The sequence below is a fragment of the Hippoglossus stenolepis genome, chromosome 9 (genome assembly GCF_022539355.2).
Source record: "Hippoglossus stenolepis isolate QCI-W04-F060 chromosome 9, HSTE1.2, whole genome shotgun sequence".
NCBI lineage: Eukaryota > Metazoa > Chordata > Actinopteri > Pleuronectiformes > Pleuronectidae > Hippoglossus > Hippoglossus stenolepis.
In genome coordinates, this window is record NC_061491.1 from 835,619 (window position 1) to 849,823 (window position 14,205).

Here is a 14,205-nt window from a genome sequence, read left to right on the forward strand (position 1 = left end):
CTTTCCCACCATATCACAGCCTCTTATCTCATTATGTGGGCATAACAAATGATGACACTAACAGTGAGATTATGTTCATGTCTATCAAATCTCAATCATTTCTGGACTGATATCTTTGTCCCAGATTATTGATCTTACAAAAATAGATAAAGTATGAGCAGCTTTTACTGTCCCCAGAATGGGATTTTCCATCAATGTTCTGAATTGCTGATCCTGTTCTTTTTAGTATTTTTAAGTCTTGAAAACAATCATAGATACAATATATCCCGATAATACTACGATTATAGTTTTACTTAAAAGAATACATCTAGTGGATTGTGATCCTGGATAGTGAACATTATGGTGGATCGTGGATTGTGGTGGCAGTTGATCATAGATTATGATAATGACTAGATTGCTTAGATATACACTGCTCAAACATATTAAGGGAACACTTAATTTTAACAATATAACACCAAGTCAGGTAAACTTCAGGGATATCAATCTGTCCATTTAGGAAGTACAAGTGATTGTGAATGGTTTTGCATGTGGTGGCCACAGACAATTGCTCTCGCCTTATCCTTTTACATTACATTACATTGCATATAATTAAGCTGACGCTTTTATCCAAAGCGACTTACAAACCCAGAACAGCAAGAATCATGTAAGTACAATAAGTCTTCAAAAAAGCCAAACTACAAGTTCTACGTGTAAGTGCAATCCTTCCTGACTGATTCTTCTCTAGTTTATTGTTCTGCTAGTGTCCTTGTGACTACTGGTAGCATGAGCAGGTACCTACAGCCTAATCAGTTTGCACAGGTAGTCCTCCAGGAGGGCACTTCCTAACGTGTGGTCGCAAGAAGGATAAAACAGAATGTTGTTGTTGTTTATGTTTACTATGTTTACTGAGACTTTTTAACACAGACTGAACAATGTTTAATTACGATTTATTGACATAGATAGAATTTATGGCTGAGATGGCAGAGAGTCGCAGAAGTTACCAGTGGATGAGACGAGCCCTTACTGCCTCCATGGCACGTGTCCACCCGTCACTCCTAATGAGCTAGACCCGATAAACACCCGTGACTAGTGCGTTTGACCTGGGTAAGAATGCTGATTGTTCCTTTTCACACTATACACAAAAGCCTGTTGTTGGTGGTTGTTTGTGGGTTTTTGTTTAAGTGTGAAAGAGAAAGTGTTAAGCATAAAGATGCTGGCACATATTCTGTCCCAGAATATACCAATTATGTTACTTATTTATGATGATGTACATGATATTATATATCCTGTCATGTGACCCTCTAAACTTAGTATGGAAATATTTAGCCTTATTTTGGAAATACATGATGATGATGATGATAAAAATACTGTACATAACAGAATTGGCTCAAGAAATGTGCTACATTTCACATTTTTATAGGAGACATTTTTAGAAAACTTTTACACTTTTACAAACTATTACACGTAACATTTGTTTACGCTCCGTTTTGTTTGTGTGGTTCAATATGGATGTAATTCCCTCATCAGTTCAGTGATACATATTTTTGTATGTCTTCATAGGAATAATATTACAGACTCTTACATCCTGACAACAGAATCATAACACGAGAGAAAGCATGTCACTCCCAGTTCACTACATGTCAAACAAACAGCTCAAACAAACATCAAACGGGCAGCCAATGACCCACTCAGATTCATCCCCTTTGACACAAACTCTGAAATTATCCATAAAAAATAACACTAATCCCTTTTAAATAATCCTAATCCTGTTCAAAGAACAAAAAAAGCTGAATAAATCCCTGAATAAAGATACATCTGTCAGTGGGAAGTGGGGGTGCAACTATTTCAGCAGAGCTGCTATAGAGGTGGGTTCATGTCATCCAGAGTAGAACAATTGGGTGAACAACTCCCCCGTGGCCCATATTCAGTTTAGAAGCCATGTGGCACAACAAAGCCAGTTCACCCTGCTACCGACCTCCCCTCGATCTCCCAGCAGCACATTGTTAACACTCAGCAAGCCTCTGCATTGACTTTGTGACCTCTCTGTCTGGTGGCTGCCGGTAGAGCCATATTATTAGCATCCATAAAGTGAGAGAAGCAGGGATTCTATCCATCTCCAGGTACTGTATATGGGAAAATTCATGCCTTTTGACAAATCCAACAATTTCCCAACACATATTAATTTGACAGGGATAGATAGACTAGTTGCCATAGAGAGATGTTAGACTATTAATAAATGGATCAAGTTGTTCACTTAGACACACACGCGCACACTCACACACACACATACAGGGCTGTGGCTGAGGGGGTAGAGCCGTCATCCTCCAACCAGAATGTCAGTGGTTCGATCCCATCTCCCATAGAACAAAAGAATGCTGCCCATAGATGCACTTTATGTATTTGTGAATGGCAATCACCTGAATTGAAAAGTCATCAAGACTAGAAAAGCGCTATATAAATACAGACCACACCCACACAGACACACAACTCTTACCTCTGTACCTGTGAAACAGGTCTTGTAAAACGATTACGGAGTGATCTGTTGAGTGCTGTTTACAGTAGCCAATAGTGCTGAATGTGCATCACATCCCATAAGCAGACTTGACGGTAACTAGCAGCTCAACATGAAAAGCTGAAATGATAGTTAAAAACTCCAGAAAGCATTAACACTGGACACGTAAACAACTCTGAGTGCAAGATGAATCATCATACACTTGAAAGGTGCCAGTATACTTGCATTGTCAAATAGATTCAAAGACTTGCAACCCCCACCTTTTCTTCCTTTAGGATGTTGCTTACACCTCCACTACCAAGGAGAGTGTAATTTCCTGCTATACACTATCTGCTACATAAATCCTGCCACACCGAGGCCTCACTTACAAATGTAAAAGCTGAATCTCTTGATCTGACTTGCAGCTCATCAGTCACATAACAAAGGGGAAAATGAGAAGTTTTTTTGTGGATGTGAATATTATATAACAACCTGAAAATTGTATTATTAAACATTTCTCAAGTGAAAAGTAGGGAAACTCACTGTGGATGGAAAGCACAATGCAACAGATCTGAGTGATTCATGAAAGTGATTCATAAGCCATTTTCAGATATGAAACTCTGGAAAATCTCAGGATAATGGGGTCCAAACTTTGTCCAGAGTTTGCCCTTCACTTATGAAGAATGCTGCAGGAGATTCTCCACTCAGCAGTGTTAACAAGAACAGTTGATCAACACTGACATCGGCCCTTATCACCAAAGGGTCGACGTTTTCTTCGTGTATGATTCCTTTTTTAATGCTTTTTTTCAGTTTTGCGTCTGTAATGTGTTAAAAATGTCATCAATATGCCCACCTGCTCACAGTAAATCCTCTTGATAATCTCCTGCTGTGTTGTCACATGGGCTCATTCGGACATTATTCTGAATTTTTACAAGGGGTTCAGGAGGAGAAACTCCAGAGATTGACCAGACTTGTCCTCTGACTTGAGCAGTGCAGGTCTGAAAGGAGCAGATAGTTGCAGGAACACTTGCAATACTGTTGCTGTTTATGATCGCAATTGAGAAATTCAGCCCAAACATGCTTTCTATTCACAGGTAGGTATTTTATTTATTTTGTTGTAATCTGAAGTTTAATTGCAGTTATTAATTTAGCATAAAGTCTGTTTACATTTATATTGAAAACATAACAATCCAAAAAGAAAAATGCAGGACTGGATCTACCGTACTAGAAAGTGAACATGAAACAATATCTAATTCCTCTTCTAGCCTCGTCTGTCTCCTCTGATTATAATCTACCACTCATCTAACATCCCAGTGAGCGTCTAATTAGATCTTTCAACTTGTGTGCTTGTGCTGACCTCTAGGGTGAGACATCAATCTATCAAATTGTCTGGCATCTCCGACCTTGCTGGGCTGAGAGTGTCTCTGCACCCATTTACCATGAAAATCAGGTTTCCTGAGGGGCTTACATTTAATCTGAACATGATCTCCACAGCAAGGAAAGACATGAACATGGGAGATTCCGCTGATCTTCTCTTTTCAGTAAACAGTAATATGTAATGATCGCATACAGCTAATACTATAAATAGCATAATTCTTATTGAAGACATACAGTGTATAAACCTAGCATAAAGCTCTCATTTATCATGGGTACAACAGAGGATTTACAAAAATGTGTAAAGGTGCTGGAGGAGATTGGTTCACAGTACATTTTCACAGTAGCTTCTTTATCACACATTCCATCAGACATATTCATCGGTTTCATGTGACACAGAGGCTGTGATAGTGATTGTAAAAAGCAACTGATTAACAGTCAAAGATAATATGTTGACTTAAGAGTCACTATTTCTGTAAATTGACTTTACTTTATTTAAAATTTGTTTGGCAGACTGCCTCTCCAAAAGAGAAACATAGACACAACCCCAGATCCATTAAAGGATCCAAATGGACTTATAACTGAAAATGAGAATTGTACTCATCGATGAACCCCTGCTTATACATTCCCCAGTTTGAAATACCCAGTTCCCACTGTGCCCCAGTCCTTTTTTTTTTAGCTGGTGAAGTGTGACTGCTAGCATCAGTAACATTAATATTTCCCAGAATACAGGCCCTTTTCCAACAGGAATAAATGAATCAGTGCAGCACAGATGGGCGTGTTAGACTCTAACCAGCCTACTATGGTAAAAATGTGTTTACAATGACAAATGGCAGAGTCTGTGATTCAGATTAGTGAGGTGGTGCTCAGGCCTGTTTGATGAACCAGAAAATTAAATTATTACTATTGGGCTTCTATCGACTGCACTGCTGGTGACACTCTTGCTTCATTCCAAAGGTTAATTGGACTTGAACCCAAAAAATCAAGAGGTTAAGCAGGGTCAGTGTGACAGCAGGTCCTTCTGGGAACAACCCTCTCAAATGGCTGCTAATCAGATTTGTCAAGGGGCTTTCCTTATGATAATGCTTCCATATGCATCTCTGTTGTTGTTGCAGCACACCATGGTATTGATTCTCATATAATAACATTATCCTTGCCAGCTGCAGGAGGGCAATTATATTCACTTATTTGCAGTGAAGAAAATACAGCTTCCCTGCTGTTTCCCTGATATTTCTATTGGTGTTTCGTGACAATTTATTGATGTTTGTGTGTGTGGCTAAGACTTTTCCCATTTAATCTCTGCATGAAAAAATGGGATGCCTTTCTCTTTTTAGGATGCAATTAGGACTTTCAAGGAAAATGTCTGTGTAAGGCATGATTGCTATTGGCTCAGCTTACATAATACAACAATCTGGTGATGACAATCATCTGTGATACAATCATCATCTGAGGAATAAAGAATGACTGCACCTGATTCATTTTATGAGGAAAGGCCTGTTATTACCCTTCAAGCAGGAACGTGTGTGTGTGTGTGTGTGTGTGTGTGTGTGTGTGTGTGTGTGTGTGTGTGTGTGTGTGTGTGTGTGTGTGTGTGTGTGTGTGTGTATTGATGCTTTGCCTTGACATTATTATGATTTGAGTAGCAGATGATAGATAAGAAATAACCTTAACACTTAAAATTCTGTAATAATTGACATTTATGCATATTTAGATGTTCACAAAATATAGAAATAACACATCCTTTTAAGAATTGACCAGAATTAATTAAACAGTGAACTGATTTGTATTGGAAAGCACAATGTTACATAAAAAATAAATGAATATGAATATATCAACAGTGCTGGTGTAGCTATAGAATCCAACCTAGTCTGTGCTTGTGTGACATTGTGACTCATCTCAGAACTTACTTGGTACTTCAGTTCTTTACTACTTCCTGTCTTTTCCCTTTTCATTTGTTCAAAATATCAACCACATCTCTGAGCTCCACAGGCTTCTTCCTGTCTTTATCGAATTACAACCTAACCAGCTCACTTTTAGCCAATCAATACAAGATTTAAGATCAATTTTTAAGAAAAACAGATATCCAACCTCTTCGTAAAATAAGGTGTTTTCTTTTTCTATCAATTTATTCTCTATCTTTCCTCAACCCTGAACTCCTTTGCCACTGCACAGGCTTTCTCTCTCCTCCTCTATAAATATTTGCTCTTCACTCTTCCACCCTTCCTTCCTTCTTTCCATCAACTCCTAGCCCCCGTCCTCTTGCTTCCGCATACAATAAGATTGTTTTCTTATCAGCTGAATGTGGTAGGCTGCCAAAGCGTTGTTGTCCCTTGACTACACCATTGACTACATTAGAAACTTCTAAGCCATTCAGAAGAAAAAAAGAGAGTGAATATCAGAGTAGAGCAAAAAAAAGCGGTTGACTCCGGCCCCCTAGCCAGTAGAAGAGTTTGTCTCTCTGTTTTCCCCCCCGGTGCATTATGTTTGATGTCACAAACGCAGTGAAAAGTGAGGCACTCTCTCACCTCGCAAACTAGTGTGTTCGCCCGAGTATCATGTTTCCATCACTGCCGATTGGAGCCGGAGCCAGTTAAAACCCTCTGTCTACTGCAGAGTCATTTGACCCAGGAGTGAATGCTGACTGAATCCAATCCAATTGCAAACAAAACCCGGATATTACTAGGTGTTAGTGTTTTTTTTTTTACCAGTGGCAAAGGTGGAAATTGTAGCTTGGTAAACACTAACTGGTGACAAATGAAACTAAAATTTCACTCAGTAGATATCCCATAAAGTCCCATAAATATACCGGATATTAATCATCAAGAAAAATGTCAAAAGAATGTGTTCAAGAAAGTGAAAAAAAATCCTGGGTCCACATCAAATTTCTACCTTCTTGGCCCATCTAAAAATTTGAGTAGTTTTAGCATATTCCTGCTGAAAAACAAACAAACAATATAGCAAGAAACTATGTTCTTTAGCGAGACATTAAGAACAGGTATGGTCAGACAGTTGGTGGGTGACTTTCATCTAGGAGATTGGGAGTTTGAGTTCAGTTGTAGATTTGCATTTAACATGTTTGTTTAACTGTAACCATGCTCTTTATCGAACCAAATCACAGCTATCATACATCGTACAGATGTTTTTACAAAGAAAGACTTTGGAGAGAAATGTTGGCTGAGTTTTGCAGAATCATCTAATATTGGAAATGTACTGTATTTGGCTAAAGAAAGATTTTTTTGTGGTGGAGGCTGACACATTCCCCTGCTTCTTGTTTTTCAAACACGTGAGTCTGAACACACTCTAGACCAGAATGTAAACTACACAATTAGAGATGAAATTTAAGTTATTCTCATCTATCTTCTTTAAAATGGTCACAGTGCTGTTGCAAAAATGTGCCAAACAAGAACTAAATAAACCACTGCAAGGAGTTAATTCTTATAAACAATTATAAAAAAAAAAGTCTAACCAAATGAACCAAAACATATGGCTCTAGAAAAACTATTTGAAGAATATAGAATAGGCACTATTTCATATTAATAAAATAAACATGTAATGATGCTCCACAAATCACATTTTGGTGTAGTGTGCAATATGTTCTCACAGCTGAGAAGAATCAGGGACCTGCCTCCACTGCCTACAAGACAGTACACTGAAGCACATACAGATACACTGGCATCTCTGGTCTGATTATAACAGCAGGAATGGGGGCTGCAGGGTGATAACAGTATATTCCTCTGCTTTTATTTTCAACTTCTAAACTTTATTTAAATGTAATTTTTGCAGTTAGACAGCATGACCACTAGATGACACCACGAGATAACATCCCCTTTTATTATTATCTTTTTAAATGTTGTGGGTTGAATTAACGTTTTTGTTTAGTACATAGAGTAGATTTTGTACTTGCCTCTGTTATATTTCTATCTATAGCCCTGCTGCACAAAAACAAAAGGGGCAAGCATCAGGCAGTGGCAGCACTTTGCATTCAGCTGTCTACCACTGATACATGTACAGGATATACAGTCGTAAACCATAGACTGTATGGATGCAAATGCTATGTGAAGGGGTCATCCGAGGCTGTTGTAAGATGGTGACGGTTTTTGTACAAAAGCTAATATCATAGATCCCCCTTTGGATAGCATGGCACAGTGTAATAGAGAGCAGACATATCCCATGTCATGTTTAAGAACATATATAGACAGTAAGCCTCCAAAGTCATCACTGGGAACCATGATGAAAGGAGGAAAATGTTATAGCCCTTCTTACTTATTTTCTCTTTTCATTAGTGGAGGACCTGGATTAATTTCCAGGTAATTGTGTTTGCTGTGCTATCCACTACCTTTTAAAAGCTAAAAGTGTTGCTTTTTTTTACTGGAGTGTTGAACCCAGAATGCAGGACAGACTCAAATAGGCAGTTTAACAGTTTGTTGAAAACTTAGAATAATAGTGGGATTCACTGTGGGCAGGCAGAACAGCGGTGTGTGGCAGTGAGGGGTCCAGTGGCTCAGCAGACGGGAGAGGGGTGTAGTGAAGGCGGCTGACGAAAGGCAGGCTAGCAGGTGGTAGCTGATCAGGAGCCGGCAGGTTGGCAGGCAGGGATGGCTCTGAACACAGGGAAAACAGTACGTTAGATACGAGCAAAAGCATAGTAATATATCGTCGAAGTCAGACGTAGCTACCACAGTAGTGGACGGAACGATCTGGCAAAGAGGTTGAAGTACTGCAGGAGGTGATGAGGGGATGAGCGTCAGGTGTGCCAGCTGCCAGAGCTCAGGAGCAGGAAGCCACCACCACGCACACACACACACACACACACACACACACACACACACACACACACACACAGAGAGAGAGACAAGGGGGGTGGGAACACAGGGAAAGGTTGGAGGAGAGGTGGAGACAAAGACAAAAATACATAACAATACTCAAAAGTACTCATATTTAGTTTCATATTTACTGGAAAATGAATTCAATTAAAGGACCATTCTTTTTCTGTTTTTTGCCTGTTTTATATCATTATCATTTTGTCTGAAACAGGTATTGGATTCCATTGTGTTCTTGAATGTAATGAATTTCACAATGAATGCAATGTTTGTTATCAGGGTTAAATTTGTGTGGAAATCCAAAGAGAAGAGCAGATGAATTTGAAAATTCTGCCAAGCGCTACAACAAAGTATTACACTTACTGTATGCAATCCAGTGAAAAACAGTATATCAGAAAAAATGAAAAACAAAAACCAAAGCATGCAAAACAAATATCTCTAATAATCTCTTTCATTGCAAACACAAGGTGTGACAAATAGGAGCTCAGTCAAGCAGAACACATGTAGCATACTGGTCATCTGTGCATAATGTTAAAGTCCTGTGTATTTTAATGACCTTTGTGACAGTCAGGTTAATTTTCATTGTCCTGAAATACAGAGCACCAAAAAGGTTACATCTGACAAACGAATGAGTTGTGGAAATTAAAGCAGTGTATTTATGCAGAAATCTGTGGATGCAGGGTGCTGTAGTCGCTTAAGCTCTCCCAATCCCTTTTCCATTCTCTGAATGTGCTGCATATAAAGCAATCCATTAGTCTTAGCTTTACCAGAGATTTTAAGTGGACACCTGTCCATTAAGACCATCGTTTCAGCAGTAGCTCATCTCTCAAATTATTTGCCCTGAATTAAATTGTCCCAAATGTAATGGAATGCATATTTATAGTATTTTCTTCCCATTTCTGCCAGCCAGAACAGTCCATCTCATTTTATAACTTAAAAAAGGAGCGTCTACTTCATATTAATATTTTGTTTCATACAGATTTCCTCGGAAGGTCGGTGATGCAAAGAGACTTCCTGGATCTGAGCTGCAGCTTCAACAGCATTTACACAAGCGGGATGTGAAGTGAATACTCTCAGTCCCAGTCAGACAAAGGAATCCCAGTTGTTAGAATAAAAAAGATCAGATGGTGTAAAAATGAAAAGGCACGGTATGGACATCTCCAACGACAGTATTTCACAGAACATATTGTGCCTATGATACTTCTGAACAGATTTTTCAAAGTTATATTTAGATCTGTCTACTCACTATTAATTGATTATTTTTATGCATATATTTTACTGTATAAAACTGAGTCACAATTTGTATTGTTTCATTTTAATGAAATTGTTTTATGCATTTAAAAGTGCTGATGGTATTTTCAACTGAGTAGTACACAAACTGCTTTTTAAAACTGTGGTGCAGTTTGGTTGTTTTGGGGTTAAAATACTTTTCTCAATCTCACTGTTCAATATTTGGCATGTCGGTGGTACTATTGTTCATGATCTCGGAGAGTTCAAACTTTAAAGGAATTTGAAATGAATTTAGTCTTTGTAAAGACAACATTTTTGTCTTTATCTTATGGGATGGATATATTTTGTTTTTAGCATTTTGTTTGTCTCAGCACTGTATATCCACATCTGGAAAAGAGAGTCGTGCTAATTCCAGTAGTTTGTCAGCTATGACTGAAGAGGGTTTGTGACACAACTGGTATAATTTAGCTTCAAAATATGAAATGACAAAAGCATTTCAGGAAATCTTTCGTTCCATATCATCTTGAAAAAATCAAACTGAAATTAAAATTGGATTTCAAATTGTGTTTTTTTTTATTTGTAAAACATCTGTATGCAAGGTCTTGGATCTTGGCTGTGAGCAATACAATTCAACATGATGAATGATGTTAGCTGATCTTACATTATGTAAATTCTTATATGGAATGATATTTCCTCTTATAGATTATCAACCATTGCAAATGTCTTGTAAGATGATTCCACGATGTAGTAAAATTATCAGGGAACAACATTCAACAGTTTGTAAATCTCAGAAAAATGGTTATTAGTTGTTGAATTATTTTTGCACACATTAGATAAAAAAGGTTTACTACTTCAGTTAGCTGGAAGAACACGCTGATAGCTAACATGCAGAATTTGATGACTTGAAATGAAATCATGTTGAGAAATAGGGGAACCATAGGTGTGTGTATCTGCATTTGTAGTTTTGAAAGCATGTATAGATCAACTGACACTTTGCATATTAATCAATGACAAAACAGAGACACCCACAGCCTCATCTCCAAAGCAGTGGTGTCGCCTTACTGGGGTCTAAATCAGGAAGGAGTGGCCGTGGCAATGATAAGATCGAACGCCTCCTGGTTCCTCCTCTCTCTTCAGGGTTTTCCTCTGAGCACATTATGGCAATGAGTTTGAGGCTTAAAGGGCCGGTGTGTCAGCCCGGTGCCAGAGACATAAGCCCCAGTCATTCCATCAAGCCTGAAATTAATTAAACAAAGCCCAGCCTCAATCACGAGAGTGCCTACCAACACTGAATGCTAGGAAATAAAAGGTATTGGTTTTTTTTCTTTTTCTTTTTTCATTTGTTTTCTTTTTAATGAGTGCAGTGTTTGAGGGGTGACTGTGCTCTTATTTACATATTTTTTACACCTTATTTCACAGTGAAGTTATAAAGTGGCAACATTCAATGTCAGATCTGTAACATATTATGTGTATCCAGCTGAAACAAGAGGACATGGCATGAGGAGGTACTTTTCTTAAGAGTACAGCTTGCATCCCAGCAAATGAGCAAAATGATTCAGTGCTTCCTGTACCTTGCGATTGGGAAATGGGGACATGGTTCTAATTTCTCAATAATATATCAGGGAGAAGCAACATATAGCCCACGGTACATTCCAAACACACACACACACAGAAATGAATTTATATTACATCTTACAACAAAATTGTATTTTCTACATTACTCACCTTACAGATACTTATATATATATATGTGTGTGTGTGTGCGTATGTGTGTGCGAAATCACAAGATGAAGGAGACAGTTGAACCCCCAGCTTTCCATAGTGAGTTGTTTTACCACTGTCCACCATGAAGGATCAAGCAAGCACCTCTGAATAAGGGTGGGGGGGGCGTGTGTGATGGGGAGGGGGGTTGATGGATAGCTGCTAACCACCGGGCCTGGACGCCTCACAATCCAGGTATAATTAACAGCAGCTATTTAATCGAGTGCCGGCTGCCAACAGAGAGCAGAGGGAGGAGGCTCAGGCTGTATGGCCTGGGAGGGTTTGCAGCTTTGTAGCCTCTGCAGGATTTGTTTCACCTCTTTGTCTGCACAGCCTAAGTGGCCTGACAGGCAAACTGTCCCCCAACCTGGCATTGTTATCTGGCTGAAATGGACCTAGTCCAATTGCATGACAAGCTCTGTCTCGGTTCATATATCCACTCCCTCTGCTCTCTCTCTTTGTGCACATTCTATTTGTTGTAATCATGTACAATGTATGATGTGCTACCAGAATATAGCAGAAACCTTTTTCTACCAGCCTAGATGAAATAAAGCACCATACTGAGGAAAATAAAATACGTTTGCATGCTCTACAAAAATGTATTAAAAATTATAGATTGGATAATTAATGTTGGTCTAAGTATGCTGCAGGGTTTTTAAAGTGTTTTTCTTCCTTCCGTGCAGAAAATATATCCATTTACTAAACTAGAGTATGAAACAGTTTTCAGAGAGCTGTCACTTGAGCTTTGTTGATTATTGCTCTTCCCTGCTTTTATTGTTGTGAAAGTTGGGTCACAACAATTGTAGACTGGAAGTTAGGGTTGTACGAACGCTTCTAACTGTTGTTTCCAGGAGCAAAGCATGGTTAAAAAGAGCCTCAATTGCCAACTCACCCTGTGAACACTTGTTTGTTAACACAGATTTAAATATTATAAATACAAATTATAATCAAAGGCACCTATGATATGCAGATAATATACGTTACAATACAGTGATGGGGAACATTTTCCTGAAAGTACAATTCAGCAGAGAATTTAAATAATGTACGATAGTTGTAAGATGCTTTATTTTTTTATTTTCTTCTTTGTTTGTCTGTGTCATTAAAATTATTATAAAAATCATTGAATGTTTCATGTTTAACAGGATATATTTGATGTGATCCTGTCTAGGCTGCTCATCTTATTTAGCAGATATCAATAAATGGAAGAGCATGTACAAAAGAAGCTATTTTTAGCATTTCCCTCTTGGTGCCGGCATGTCCTTCTTACTCCCTATGTTGCCCTTGTTTCATCCCTTGTTGGGATTGATTCCTTTAGACTCTAAGTGTATGTTGGAAACAGTCTTTGATTTGTCAGCAGGTGGGATTATCATGCAGAAAACACTGCTTCGTTTGTCGGGGGGGGGAGCGTTTCAAGTTACACACTTGGAAAACAGTTACTCTCAGGTCCTGTTTAGATCCATGATTACCTCCCCTGCACAATCAAAGTAGTTATAATGAAAATGCAACAAATCACCATAGAATCCCTGGTCTTTTGTCTGGCCCACCTCCACCCCACCCTTTCCCTGTGCACTGAAAGAATGGCTCTGACATTTCAGCCAGGGAGTGGAGAATAGAGGCAGTTTGTAATGTGTGCAGCCTTGCCTTTTCTTTCTCCCCTTGTAGTAGTACTTAAGTGTCATGTTAAGCCCAAGGCAGTGAAGACGCTCATTGACCTACTCTGGCTCACAGTTTGTGTTTACTGTATTCAGTGCTGGCTAAAGCACCAGTGGAGCCCCATCTCTTATCAGCACATAAAGTCGAAAAGATTGGAGACTCAAATTTCCCCTTCCAGCCAATGTTGGTTTTCCATTGTCTGTGTCTGACAATAGTTTCACATACCCCAGAGCTTGAGTTTCTCTCCTCTTTATTTTGCTGCATATTACCCTCTGTGTGAGTGCTGGGTATTTGCAAGCCAATAACAGAGTTGCCCAAAACAGGCCCCATTGCTATGGGGATGGGGGTGCCGTTACTAGATCACCAGGGATGCCACACTACCAAGGTGATTACTGTGTGAGCTGTCATCGGTGGGCCGCCACCAATGTTTAAACAGACAAGAGAAAAAGAATTCAAGTCCTCTGAGCTGAAACTTACAAATAGTCTTTCTCCATCTATACAGTACTCATTGTGTTTCAGTAATAAAACTACTACTAAAATACTTAAGTACTGTTTAAGGTACTTTTACTTTGGGTATTTTCATTTAATATGAATAAGTTTGCTTCATACAAAGGATTTTATTTTTCATCAAAACATATGATCAGATTACCAAATACTGTATGATCCATTGTGTAATTTAATGTTTCTAATGAGTATTCTGCATAATTAGCAATTTGGGTATACATCTTCTTGAGAATAAATTAATCCAGGTCTGTAGGCCAGCAAATTGACATTGGGTTTAGGTTTGCAATAATCAATTATCCTCATCTGCACTTGAATCTCTAGATAAATTGATTAATTGTATGGTAATGCATAAAATATGAGAACATAACTGGAAAAAAAACAGTTGCTGTAACC

The 14,205-nt window shown here is 38.6% G+C and overlaps 1 protein-coding gene across 2 annotated transcripts in view; it reads left to right on the top strand.

The window, feature by feature from the left end:
- zfr (zinc finger RNA binding protein) overlaps positions 1–14,205 on the top strand; it is a 1,162,720-nt gene that overhangs the window by 819,397 nt on the left and 329,118 nt on the right. The window lies entirely within an intron of this gene.